Source organism: Saccopteryx bilineata, chromosome 1, assembly GCF_036850765.1.
Source record: "Saccopteryx bilineata isolate mSacBil1 chromosome 1, mSacBil1_pri_phased_curated, whole genome shotgun sequence".
Taxonomy (NCBI): domain Eukaryota; kingdom Metazoa; phylum Chordata; class Mammalia; order Chiroptera; family Emballonuridae; genus Saccopteryx; species Saccopteryx bilineata.
In genome coordinates, this window is record NC_089490.1 from 147,196,813 (window position 1) to 147,211,390 (window position 14,578).

The following is a 14,578-nucleotide window of genomic DNA, read 5'->3' on the forward strand; positions in this document are numbered from 1 at the left end:
GTTTTTTTTCCATCCTTTTACCTTCAATCTATGTGTGTCTTTTGTTCTAAGGTGTGTCTCTTGTAGAAAACATATGTATGGGTCCTGTTTTCTTATCCATGCAGCTACCCTATGTCTTTTGATTGGATCATTTAATCCATTTACATTTAAGGTTATTATTGATATGTAGTTGTTTATTGCCATTTTCTTCTTTAAAGGTGTATTCCTTTTTTGCTATATTCTTTTCCAACTTTGATCTGTTTACAACAGGCCCCTTAACATTTCTTGCAGTGTTGGTTTGGTTGTAATGAATTCCTTGAGTTGTTTTTTGTCTGGGAAGCTTTTTATTTCTCCTTTGATTTTAAACGATAGCCTTGCTGGATAAAGTAGTCTGGGTTGTAGGTTCTTGTTCTGCATTACTTTGAATATTTCTTGCCATTTCCTTCTGGCCTCAAGTGTTTCTGTTGAGAAGTCGGATGTCATTCTTATGGGGCTCCTTTGTAGATGATAACTTTTTTTTCTCTTGCAGCTTTTAATATTTTCTCTTTATTGCTTAGCTTTGGTATTTTAATGATGGTGTGTCTTGGTGTAGGTTTCTTTGGGTTTCTCTTTAATGGAGTCCTCTGTGCTTCTTGGATTTGTGACAGTTTCTCTTGCATTAATTTAGGGAAGTTTTCAGGCTATGATATGATTGAACAAAGTCTCTATCCATTGTTCTTTTTCTTCTTCTTCAGGAACCCCTATGATGTGGATGTTATTTCTCTTCATGTTGTCACAGAGCTCTCTAAGATTTTCCTCTGACTTTTTGAGTCTCTTTTCTCTTTTCTTCTCTGCTTTCATGCCTTCATTCCAGTTGTCCTCTAACTCGCTGATTTGATCATCTGCTCTATCTATCCTGTTTTTAATTCCTTCCACTGTGGTCTTTATTTCTGATATTGTATTTGTCATCTCTGACTGATTCTTTTTTATACTTGCTATTTCTTTATTTAGGTGTTCATAGTGACTATCCATTGTTGTTCTAAGATCCCTAAGCATCCTTACAATCATTATTTTGAACTCTGCATCTGGAAGTTTGATTATTTTCATATCACTCAGTTCATCTCCTGAAGGTGTCACTTGTGGTTTCATTTGGATTGCACTTTTTTGTCTTCTCATGGTGTTTTATTTGTAGAGTTGGTTGAGGCTAGGCTTGGTGTTGTCTGCCTCCAGTTCTCAGTTGTGTTATTTCTAGGTCTTCTTGGGTTGGTATCAGCTGTTATCTGTAATCCACTTTCAGATTTGGGCATCTTTGAAGTCTTGATTTGTTTGTTTTCTTAACAGGTGATAGTCTTGTTTATTTATCTCAGCAGGGAGCTTCCTTGAAACTGTATCCAGGAATGTGATGGGCATAACCTGAGACTCTGAAGGCCTCTTTAGCCAGCTAATCTCACTGGGGGCAGGGTGTTTTCTCAGCTTCAGTAGGGGGAGGTGTATCTCAGATCTCCATGGAGACCTGAGTTACTTCCCCTCCTCCCCACTTCTTGTTTTCAGCTGTATCTTGTTGCGCTGATTGGAGCTGGATAGATGTCCGGAGATCTCTGATCCAGAAGCAATTCAGCTCTGTTTTGTGAAAGGTTCAGTCCCTCCTTCAGCTATGGCCACCTCTGCATGGATGAGTCAGCTTTTTTAGTTCATTTCCTGCATTCCTTAGCCCCTCACAGTCTGTCCCTCTCCCTGTCCTTTCCACTTGGGAGATAAGCTGGTCTTTTCTTTTTTTTTTTTTTTTATAATTTTATTTTTTAATGGGGTGACATCAATAAATCAGGATACATATATTCAAAGATAACTAGTCCAGTTTATCTTCTCGTTCAATTATGTTGCATACCCACCACCCAAAGTCAGATTGTCCTCTGTCACCTTCTATCTTGTTTTCTTTGTGCCCCTCCCACCCCCTATCCCTCTCCCATTCCCCCCTCCCCCCGTAACCACCACACTCTTATCAATGTCTCTTAGTTTCACTATTATGTCCCACCTACGTATGGAATAATACAGTTCCTGTTTTTTTCTGATTTACTTATTTCGCTTCGTATCATGTTATCAAGATCCCACCATTTTGCTGTAAATGTTCCGATGTCATCATTTCTTATGGCTGAGTAGTATTCCATAGTGTATATGTGCCACATCTTCTTTATCCAGTCATCTATTGATGGGCTTTTTGGTTGTTTCCATGTCCTGGCCACTGTGAACAATGCTGCAATAAACATGGGGCTGCATGTGTCTTTACGTATCAATGTTTCTGAGTTTTGGGGATATATACCCAGTAGAGGGATTGCTGGGTCATAAGGTAGTTCTATTTTCAGTTTTTTGAGGAACCACCATACTTTCTTCCATAATGGTTGTACTACTTTACATTCCCACCAACAGTGTATGAGGGTTGCTTTTTCTCCACAGCCTCTCCAACATTTGCTATTACCTGACTTGCTAATAACAGCTAATCGAACAGGTGTGAGGTGGTATCTCATTGCCGTTTTGATTTGCATTTCTCTAATAGCTAAAGAAGATGAGCATCTTTTCATATATCTGTTGGCCATTTGTATTTCTTCCTGGGAGAAGTGTCTATTCATATCCTCTTCCCATTTTTTTATTGGACTGTTTGTTTGTTTGTTGTTGAGTTTTATGAGTTCTTTGTATATTTTGGATATTAGGCCCTTATCTGAGCTGTTGTTTGAAAATATCATTTCCCATTTAGTTGGCTTTCTGTTTATTTTGTTATCAGTTTCCCTTGCTGAGCAAAAACTTCTTAGTCTGATGTAGTCCCATTCATTAATTTTTGCCTTCACTTCTCTTGCCATTGGAGTCAAATTCATAAAATGCTCTTTAAAACCCAGGTCCATGAGTTGAGTACCTATGTCTTCTTCTATGTACTTAATTGTTTCAGGTCTTATGTTTAGATCTTTGATCCATTTTGAGTTAATTTTTGTACAGGGGGAGAGACTGTAGTCCAGTTTCATTCTTTTGCATGTGGCTTTCCAGTTTTCCCAGCACCATTTATTGAAGAGGCTTTCTTTTCTCCATTGTGTGTTGTTGGCCCCTTTATCAAAAATTATTTGACTATATATATGTGGTTTTATTTCTGGACTTTCTATTCTGTTCCATTGGTCTGAGTGTCTATTTTTCTGCCAATACCATGCTGTTTTGATTGTCGTGGCCCTATAATAGAGTTTGAAGTCAGGTATTGTTATGCCCCCAGCTTCATTCTTTTTCTTTAGGATTGCTTTGGCTATTCGGGGTTTTTTATAGTTCCATATAAATCTGACGATTTTTTGCTCTATTTCTTTAAAAAATGTCATTGGAATTTTGATGGGAATTGCATTAAATTTGTATATTGCTTTGGGTAATATAGCCATCTTGATTATATTTATTCTTCCTAGCCAAGAACAAGGTATATTATTCCATCTCATTATATCTTTTTCTATTTCCCTTAACAATGGTTTATAGTTTTCATTATATAAGTCCTTTACATTCTTTGTTATATTTATTCCTAAGTATTTTATTTTTTTTGTTGCAATCGTGAAGGGGATTATTCTTTTGAGTTCCTTCTCAGTTGTTTCATTGTTGGCATATAGAAAGGCTATTGACTTCTGTATGTTAATTTTGTATCCTGCGACCTTACTGTATTGGCTTATTGTTTCTAGTAGTCTTTTTGTGGATTCTTTGGGGTTTTTGATGTATAGGATCATATCATCTGCAAAAAGTGATACCTTTACTTCTTCTTTTCCGATATGGATGCCTTTTATTTCTTTGTCTTGTCTGATTGCTCTGGCTAGAACCTCTAGTACCACATTAAATAAGAGTGGAGAGAGTGGACAACCCTGTCTTGTTCCTGATTTAAGGGGGAAAGCCTTCAGTTTAGTGCCATTTAATATGATGTTAGCTGATGGTTTATCATATATGGCCTTTATCATGTTGAGATACTTTCCTTCTATACCCATTTTGTTGAGAGTCTTAAACATAAAATTGTGTTGTATTTTATCGAAAGCCTTTTCTGCGTCTATTGATTAGATCATGTGGTTTTTGTTCTTTGTTTTGTTGATATGGTGTATTACGTTAACCGTTTTGCGTATGTTGAACCATCCTTGAGATTCTGGGATGAATCCCACTTGATCATGATATATTATTTTTTTAATATGTTGTTGTATTCGATTTGCTAGTATTTTGTTTAGTATTTTAGCATCTGTATTCATTAGAGATATTGGTCTGTAGTTTTCTTTTTTTGTGCCATCCTTGCCTGGTTTTGGTATGAGGGTTATGTTGGCCTCATAAAATGTGTTTGGAAGTATTGCTTCTTCTTCAATTTTTTGGAAGACTTTGAGTAGAATAGGAACCAAGTCTTCTTTGAATGTTTGATAAAATTCGCTGGTATAGCCGTCAGGGCCTGGACTTTTATTTTTGGGGAGGTTTTTAATGGTTTTTTCTATTTCTTCTCTACTGATAGGTCTGTTTAGGCTTTCTGCTTCTTCTTGACTCAGTCTAGGAAGGTTGTATTGTTCTAGGAATTTATCCATTTCTTCTAGGTTGTTGAATTTAGTGGCATAAAGTTTTTCATAGTATTCTACAATAATTCTTTGTATATCTACGGTGTCTGTGGTGATTTCTCCTCTTTCATTTTGGATTTTGTTTATATGAGTTCTTTCTCTTTTTTCCTTGGTAAGTCTTGCCAAGGGTTTGTCAATTTTGTTGATCTTTTCAAAGAACCAGCTCCTTGTTCTATTAATTTTTTCTATAGTTTTTCTGTTCTCTAATTCATTTATTTCTGCTCTGATTTTTATTATCTCCTTTCTTCGGCTGGTTTTGGGTTGTCTTTGTTCTTCTTTTTCTAGTTCCTTAAGGTGGGAAATTAAGTGGTTCACTTGGGCTCTCTCTTGTTTGTTCATATATGCCTGAAGCGATATGAACTTCCCTCTTATCACTGCTTTTGCTGCATCCCATAGATTCTGATATGTCGTATTGTCATTTTCATTAGTCTGTATATATCTTTTGATCTCTGCACTTATTTCTTCTTTGACCCATTCATTTTTTAAAAGTATGTTGTTTAGTTTCCACATTTTTGTGGGATTTTTTTCCTCTTTTTTGCAGTTGAATTCTAGTTTCAAGGCTTTATGATCAGAAAATATGCTTGGTACAACTTCAATTTTTCTGAATTTGCTGATATTGTTTTTGTGGCCCAACATATGGTCAATTCTTGAGAATGATCCATGTACACTGGAGAAAAATGTATACTCAGTCACTTTGGGATGAAATGTCCTGTAGATGTCTATCATATCCAGGTGCTCTAGTGTTTTGTTTAAGGCCACTATGTCTTTGTTGATTCTCTGTTTGGATGACCGATCTAGAGCCGTCAGCGGTGTATTGAGGTCTCCAAGTATGATTGTATTTTTGTCAGTTTTTGTTTTAAGATCAATAAGTAGCTGTCTTATATATTTTGGTGCTCCTTGGTTTGGTGCATATATATTAAGAATTGTTATGTCTTCTTGATTCAGTGTCCCCTTAGCCATTATGAAATGGCCATTTTTGTCTCTAAGTACTTTTCCTGTCTTGTAGTCAGCATTATCCGATATGAGTATTGCTACACCTGCTTTTTTTTGGATGTTATTTGCTTGAAGTATTGTTTTCCAGCCTTTCACTTTGAATTTGTTTTTATCCTTGTTACTTAGATGAGTTTCCTGTAGGCAGCATACAGTTGGATTTTCTTTTTTAATCCATTCTGATACTCTGTGCCTTTTTATTGGTGAGTTTAATCCATTTACATTTAGTGTAATTATTGATACTTGTGAGTTCCCTATTGCCATTTTATATCTTGCTTTCTGTTAGTTTTGTGTCTTGTTTGATCCTTCTCTTTTGTTTTTCTATCTTTTGTTTTTATTTGGTTGTATTCCATACATCTTTCCTCTGTTGCTATCTTTTTTATCTCATGTGCTTCTGTGGTGGTTTTTTCAATGGTGGTTACCTTTGAGTAATGAAAAGGGTCCCTACCCTGTTCATTGTAGCGAACTATTTTGTGAGTACTTTTGCACTCCATCGTCCTTTGCTACTGTTAATCTCCGTCTTCTCCCCCTCTTTCTTTTTGTTGTTGTCACAGTTTAAATTTGGTTTTATTGTGTTCTTCTTGGAGCTTTTACTTGTGGCTCTGTTTTTTTTTGTTCTTTGTATCTGATTGGAGAACCCCCTTTAGTAATTCCTGGAGTGGGGGTTTTCTGATGATAAATTCCCTCATCTTTTCTGTATCTGTGAATGTTTTTATTTCTCCTTCGTATTTGAAGGATAGCTTTGATGGGTATAGTATTCGTGGCTGAAAGTTCCTGTCTTTCAGTTCTTTAAATATTGGGGTCCACTCTCTTCTAGCTTGTAGAGTTTCTGCTGAGAAATCTGATGATAATCTAATGGGCCTTCCTTTATATGTTGTATTCTTCTTTTCCCTGGCTGCCTTGAGAATTTTTTCTTTGCTGTTGGTTTGTGTCAATTTCATTATGATATGCCTTGGAGTAGGTTTGTTGGGGTTAAGAAAACTTGGAGTTCTGTTTGCTTCTTGAACTTGAGGCTTTAGTTCTTTCCACAGGCTTGGGAAGTTCTCATCAATTATTTGTTTAAGTATGTTCTCCATTCCATTTTCTCTCTCTTCTCCCTCTGATATACCTATTATTCTTATGTTATTCTTTTTGATGGAGTCAGATAATTCTTGTAGGGCTATCTCATTTTTTTTAATTTTTGAGTCTCTTTCTTCTTCTCTCTGTTGTGCCTCAAGTTGCTTGTCTTCTATTTCACTAATCCTCTCTTCTATCTGACCTGTTCTATTAGCTAAGCTTGTTACTTCGTTTTTCAGCTCGTTAATTGAGTTTTTCATCTCTGTTTGATTTGTTTTTATAGTTTCAATTTCCTTGGACATATATTCTTTGTGTTCATGGAGTTGTTTTCTGAGCTCCCTATATTGCCTTTCTGTGTTTTCTTGTATATCTCGGAGGATTTTTAGGATTTCTATCTTGAATTCTCTGTCATTTAGCTCCAAGGTTTCCAATATATTAAATTTTTTCTCCATAGATTTTTCCTCATCTAGCTGTGTTACCTCTCTTTCTTTTGTATCCATGATATTCGATTTTCTCTTCCTTAATGGCATCTGAGGGTGGTTTTGTTGATAGTATTAATGAGATTTAATAAAGAATAAAAAGTTAAAAAAAATAAAAAAATAACAAATCGAAAAGAGTTGTTTTTTTTAAAAAAATTAATAATGAAATAAAGAAAAATAAAATAAAATAAAAATTTTTTAAAAAAGGAAATTATTCCCCCCCTCTTTTTTTCCTCTCCTCTCCTCTCCCCCCTTTCTTGAGAAAATCTTGTGGTGGACTGTGAGTTATAACAAACAATGCCTGTGATGGAGGGCCTGAATTGGGGAAAAGTAATAAAGGGGCAAAAAAGAGAGAAAGAAAAAAAAAAAAAAGGGAAGAAAAAAAAAAAGAAAAAAGAAAAAAAAAAGAGCGTATGGACCCACAAAAAGCAAATAAGGAAAAAATTTGGGTCAAGAATAAAATGATTTGCTTTTAGGTGTTGGTTTTCTAAGAGTTATGATGAGAGGAATAAGAGGAAAATGGAAAAATGGGGGGACAAATGAAAAACTTACTATTGTATTTAGTGGAACCAGAACTAGATAATATGGAGAGCCAGGGATGGGAGCACTGCTAGTGAGTTAAAAAGGTGAAGTAAAAACCCCCCAAAATGCCACAAACATAGGTTTGAGTCCCAGATAAGATAATTTGTTTGTTATTGAGGTTTGAATGAGAGGAGATGTAAAGGAGAAAGGAAGAAACTAATATAGAGGGAGAAAAGAAAGAGAGAGAGAGAAAAAAAGAGGGAACCACTAAAAGAAGAAAAAAGAAAGGAGAGAGAGAGAGAGAGTTAAGGGTTTTGGAGTGCAACCCTCATAGAGAGAAAGGAAGAGAAGAGAAATGATAATGGGAGATGTAACACTTATGGGTAGTGTAGTTCAAGGAGAGGAAAGAGTAAGACCGGTAGAGAGTTAATCGGCCAAATTGGAGGAGGAAAAAAAAAGTCTCAAGAATGAAGATAAGAGAAACAAACGAACAAATATAATAAAATGGGATAGGTTATAAAGTCTGCAGATTATTCTTGATTTTGAGAGGTTATCTTCTTGCTTTTTCTTTTCTCTCCCTCTTCCTGGTCGGTGACTCTGTACCCCGGGTTCTGCCCCTTTGGCACGCTCAGGTAGAGGTTTGCAGTTGATAAGTCTCTATGGCAATGTCATGTATTGTGCTTTATTCTCGTTAGGAGTCGAGGCTCATTAACATTTATAGGCTCCGACAGTGAGAGAGTCCGTGTTCCTGGAGCCTTTCTCCTAGTCTTTCCTTCCTCAATTAGTAGCCTGATAGTCCAGCTATGGGGTTGCTGCTGCCTCTGCCTGGATAGTAAGAGGCTCAAATTCCTGGCAACTCCCCACTCTATTTCCACTCAGCACAGGGCTCTGGGTAAGGCTCAGTCAGTCAGAGCTGCTAGCATAATCAGGCGGGCTTTCCGCCCACTCGAAGACCTCTGGCTCTGCCACTCTGTCCGGTAACACAAGCGGGCGCCCACTTCCGGGGCGCTTGGAGGAAACTCTCACTCACTGTCTGCAACCAGGATATCCAGCCAGCAGTCTCACGCTCTGAGTGAAACTCCCAACCGCAGGGAAAAGTTGCAGCGTTGGAATTGAGTCTCGCTCCGTCCCCGTGTGCGGCTTTTGCAAGGCGCTGGGGCGGCTCGAGATTCCGCTTTTGCCCACACAAAGGCCCCTGACTCTGCCCCTCTCTGCGATAACACGGGCGCGCACTGCCAAGGCACTCGGAGGAATCGCTCACTCCTTATCTGCGCGCGCAAACCAGGATATGAGGCCAGCCGCGGTTCCCTCTGAGTGAAACAGCCTCCAGCACGGAAAATCTCCACCGTTGGGATTAGTTCTCACTCCCTCCCGTGCGTAGCTTTCCCAGGGCGCTGGGGCTGCCCAGAGACTCTGCCCTCAGCCCACAGAAAGGCCTCTGACCCTGCCTCTCCGTGGGGCAACACGGGCACCCACTTCCGCGGCTTAGGAAGAAATCTCTCTTCCACTAACTGCGCACCGACCAGGAGACCGGGTAAAATGGCCGCTCCGCTTGTCTTTCTTTGTTTGGATTTGGCGCGAGTGTTAGCTTGTATTGCCCGGGTTGCCACAGGATCAGATTTTCCTCGGCTTGGATCTCTGAGCCACAGCCTGGTTCGGCCGTTTTTGCTGCGGCGGCCTGGATCTATTCACCCCCTTTGCCCGCCTCAGTTTCTATATTCACAGTTACCAGAGAAAGCCGCCCTGTTTAGGTTAGTGAGGAAGGCGGAGCATTTCTTACTCCCTATTTCCTTCGGGGTTTGGTTATATATTTAGCCAATTTTTCACTCAATCATACCTTTGGGTGTATTGCGAAGGATCTGGAAGCTCCAAGTATAGGTTTTTCTGTTTCTGGTTGAAGATCTTGTTGAGTTTTGGGGGAGATTTATCGGTATCGCTTCCTACTCCGCCATTACTCTGACGTCATCCTCCAAGCTGGTCTTTTCAACACACCTCGCTCCCTTGTCACCAGGTAAGTGGCTGTGAGCAGTAGTCTCTGCTTTTTTTCCTATATGAGATCCTCTCTGGACTCTCAGCCTCACCTCCCTTTCTCCATTCCTGTAAGCAGAGGAGGTTCAGGCGCTCCCTACCAGTATTATTGTGGCTTCTTCTTTGCTCCTTGGTTTTTGAGAGCTGTTCTTGCAGTTCAGAGTTAGTTTTTTATGCTGATTTTTCCTAAATTGATTTGTATTCCAGTTTGGTGGTGAAAGCTAGGCGTCTGGGCATCCGCCTACTCTGCTGCCATCTTTTCTTTTTTTAAAACTTTTGATCTGTATATATTTTATATATTTATTTGGTAAATATATTTTGGTAACTGATACTTAGCTACTTCTAGAACCTCTCACAAGGTTCTATTAGGTGTCACCCAGGGCTGCAGTTATCTCAAGGCCTGACTGTCAGAGGCCCACTTCCAAGTTCACTTACAAGGCTGTTTGTAGGTGTCACATGCTTGAGGGCTATTGGCCAGAAAATTCCCTCAGTTCTTTGACACATGACCCTCTTGATGGGGCAGCTCACAATGTGAAGGTTGAGGTACATCATCCCTGGAGAACAAAAGAAGAGCAACAGGAAAATGCCAGATTTCTTTCACTCTATTTTCAGAAGTGAATTCTCATCATTTCTACCCAATGTTCATTGTTGGATGCAAGACACTATGTCCAGCTCAAACTCAATGGGAGGAAATACACATGGGCATAAAAACCAGAAGTTGAGGATCATTGGGAACATCTCAAAAACTGCCCACCAATGGTCTTATCTTCCTAAGGGCATTGTTTTCAGTGTCTTCAAGACTTAAATCATGTCCATCTGCTTTGCAGCATTGTCTGAATTCATCACACAACAAAAACTCAACAGATATTCACCATAGAGAACCTGGCAAGTGGGTAGAACTTCCTCTTCATTGGAAACTTCTGCAGACATTATACCACTTCTGGCTGTACAGACTCAAGGAGACCACTTGGTTTCTGTTATGCCAGCAGGGTTCCTCCATCAATATCAGGCCAGTCTTCAGCCATTTCACAGCCAAATTTAACAAATGTCTCCAGCAGTTTTGATCTCTGCAAACTAGAAAAGAATGAACTGACTTTAGAATATATTTTTTATATTTCTTTGTTTTCTCTCATCTTAAACACTATAATAAAATATGGTTTGGGTGAATTATTTTCTCATGAATAAATTGGGATGTATGTGGTTAGTTGTGTACTATAACCTTATAAATACTACCCATCCAGGTTTCCTGAGTCAGAGGGACATGGAGGTTGGTTTGTCAAGTTACATGAAGAGTCCTGTACATACAATTGTGTAGAACTCTAAGGGATCCCAAAGCTTTATTTATCATAACAGAAGACAGGGAAGCATGGTAATAAAGTGAAGTCTTAACCAGACCATCACTAGTGAGAGGAAAGAATACCCTTTTGCTGAGAACATACTTTTTGGCATTTCTAGAGTAATATAAAAGAAGGTCAATTTCATGTGATGACCAGTGACTTCATGATCCTCAAGCATCATCAGAGAAAACAGCAAAAATAAATAGTCTCACCACTGATTTTACAGTTTTATACTCGTGGCCAAAACACATAATTTACAAACACTTTTTTCCTGGGCTTATTTTGCAATCTTCCTGTTGCTGACACCTCACATAAATGTCTGTACCCCATATCATAATACCAGTCAGAGCTCAGTCATGAAAAGAGAAAACAGTTAGTCACCTTGATTAACAAATTGTAATATAAGACATTACTTAAACAGTTATTGAAATACTAAAAGGCAAAGAATAAACTGGTAACATAGCAATTACAAGTGAAGAAAGAAGATACCATTACTTCTCAAGGTGTTAAGGAAAAGGTTGAGTTTTTAGAACATAATGACTTTGTTACCACTATTGACAGTACAATTGTCCCTCATCATATCATGGTTCACTTTTCATTGTATCACTGTATTGTGGATTTTTAAATTATATATATCTAATTTTATGTTTGTGAATCCTGCTATATTGCAGGATTTTGTGGTATATAGGTATTTTTATATATTTATTATTTTAATTTTTTGTTGCAAAATAAGCATTTTCTAGCCTAAAAATTGCAAACCATATAAAAATGTTAAAACATATTAAAATAATATTAAATTAAATAAAGCCTTAAGATAGATATAAATTATAAAACAAATATAAGGTCGCTACTTCGTGCATTTTCACCTATTGCACAAGGTTCTGGAACCTAACCCCCATGATAGGTGAAGGACCACTGTATGTAAGATGGACAAAAGATGGAAAATACAGTAGTGATTTCAAGAGTTTCATCCCAACATCAGAAAGCATACAAGTGAGTTTGGAGAAGAGAGACAATAGCTTCAACATAAACACGTATGCACAGCTATATGATATAGAAAGGATACTTCAAGAAACATTGTCGGTAATAACTGGGAAAACACATTGCCTATTGCTACCATAGGCTCTATCTCTTTCCACCTTTTACCTCTGATTTTCTTCATATTCTTCAGCATTTATCCATGATCAGGTGGACCCAAGATATTAGGCCATTTTTGAAGGAAAGATCTGACTTAGATCAGTAGTTCTTAAACCTGGCTGCACACTACAACCACTAGAAGGCTCTTTAAAATCCTCATGTTCAGACCATATTTCTTTCCCATGAAATCAGAATACATGGTGATGAGACCCAGTGTTAGTATTTTAAGCTCTGCAGATGATTTTAATAAAAACCAAGGTTTAGAAACAGAAACATTTATCTTACACATACCTGCATGAACAAAGTTGATAGATGATAAATTTGTATGAAAAATTTACAGAGCTGTCAAAAGGATGTAAATTTTAGTTAAACATATAAAGTGTTGTGTATCAGTCTGGGATGCTTGGGTCACCAATGTTAAACTACAGAAGTCTCCAGTGATGTTATAATATTCAATCAGGCAGTGATGATGATACACAAAGTATCCCAGGATACTCCCTAGTTTGTTACAGACATACCAAAAGAAGTGATATTCAGATGGTAAGCAGGGAGAAGAGTGAAAGTTATATGACCTACATAAATGATGTGATGAGAGAGGTGGGATTTGTAGGTCTTGATGTTTGGTCCTGTTGCATTTTTCAACTTACACCTCAAATGGATGACGCGAGCACTGAGATCAGATTGTGTTTCTGAGAAGCTTCTTCCTGGCCCTTTTGATGTCCCTGTGTACAGCATGGAGGTGACCACAGTGTACACCACCAAGGTCACTGCACCCTGTCTAGGAGAGGGTGAGACAGCTGAACTAAGGTACACCCCAAGGGCTCTTCCATAAAACAAACAAACAACTGACATGTGAGAGCCACAGGTGGACAAGGATTTATACATCCCACCTGTCAACAGGATTCTCAGAATGAAGCAAATAATTATATAGTAAGAGAAAATAATCCCTAAGAGGGGGAAACTACCAAATATGGCACCAGTAGAATAAATATGTTATTGATGAGGACTTGAAAACAGGCAAGGTTGAGTAGCTGAGAAGGGTCACAGAAGAAATTTGGTATTTCCACATCCATGAAGCAGGTAAGTTGTGACACTGTTAAGAAGTGCAGCTGAGATTCCAAAAGGCTGATGAAAAATGACAAAACCAACAAGCCACAGAGACGAGGCTTCATAATAATCAAGTAGTGCAGAGGGTAACAGATGGCCACAAATGGGTCATAAGCCATCATGGTCAAAAGGAGATCATTTATACATCCAAAAAGCATAAAAATTGACATCTGAGTCAGGCTGACCCCACAGGAAATGACTATTGTGAGTCTGGATGTTCATAATAATTTTGGGGTGGTTGTAGAAATGAAACCAATGGAAGCCAAGGACATGTTGGAGAGGAAGAAGTACATAGGTATGTGCAGGTGGGAGTCTGAGCTGATGGCCAGGATGATGAGCAGATTCCCAACACGGTGATCGGGTACATGGACAGGAAGAGCCCACTGAGCAAAGGCTGCAGTTCAAGATCATCTGAGTGACCCATGAGGAAGAACTCTGAGACACATGTTAAATTTTGTGGTTCAATGTAGTCTGGATAACTTTAGGAAAAGAAAATAAAGTTGTAAAAGAAAAGAAACCCACATGTAAGTGAACACCCAGCGCCATGTTCATAGTTTGAATCCAAGCAGTTCACAAAGTCTTTACACTTGAGTTCATCCACCCCAGTGCCTTCAACAATATTTCTCAGTGCCTTAAGTCCTATTTTCTTAGAAGTCTTTACTCATTAGTTTACATAGTATTCACCCATTTTTATACGGACTTACATTAGAGACACTTCCTTGAGGACTGTTAGAGAAATAAGGACATTTCAAAATAGCAAATCCATGAACATATCAACTGCAGCCTATTCTTTTAGATAAAGTGCTGAATAAATAATACTCTTCTTTCTCTAAGAAAAAATTATTCTTATTAAATAGCACTTATAAACAGCCCTAAATATTTAGACACAGTGTAAGAAATTCAAGCATACTGATAAGATATATTATTTCTAGAGCTATATTATTTGCTCTTTACATTAAAGTCAATGTTTATATTAATAATTACAAGGCAGCTTTTTATGAGCCAGATACTTCATGTATTCTCATTACCATTTTGGATTTCTGGCTTTCCTCCTCTAATGTAATATGTGCTCACTGAGACATATGGGTTGTCATTAAAAAGCCTTATCAAAAAAACAGTTCAAATGCTATAGAGATGTTTACCTTAAAAAAAATGAATAAATAAATAAATAAATAAAAAGCCTTATCAAATATCCCTCCCAACCTTGACCTAGCTGACTTCAAATTTTGTTAAGTATATTTTGAAAAATACAAAAAATCTTAGATCATTATTGACCCCTACTCTTGGTATTAGTGTATCATGAAGGTATCAATCATTAAACAAGAATTAACTCTAAAAATAAAAACTTGCTTTCTATTTCTTGATAGAT

At 37.8% G+C, this 14,578-nt stretch overlaps 1 pseudogene; it reads right to left on the bottom strand.

Annotated features, from left to right (window-relative positions):
• Positions 1–13,666, bottom strand: part of LOC136321020 (olfactory receptor 7E178-like) — a 78,298-nt pseudogene extending 64,632 nt beyond the window's left edge.
• Between the last annotated feature and the right edge of the window lie 912 nt (positions 13,667–14,578).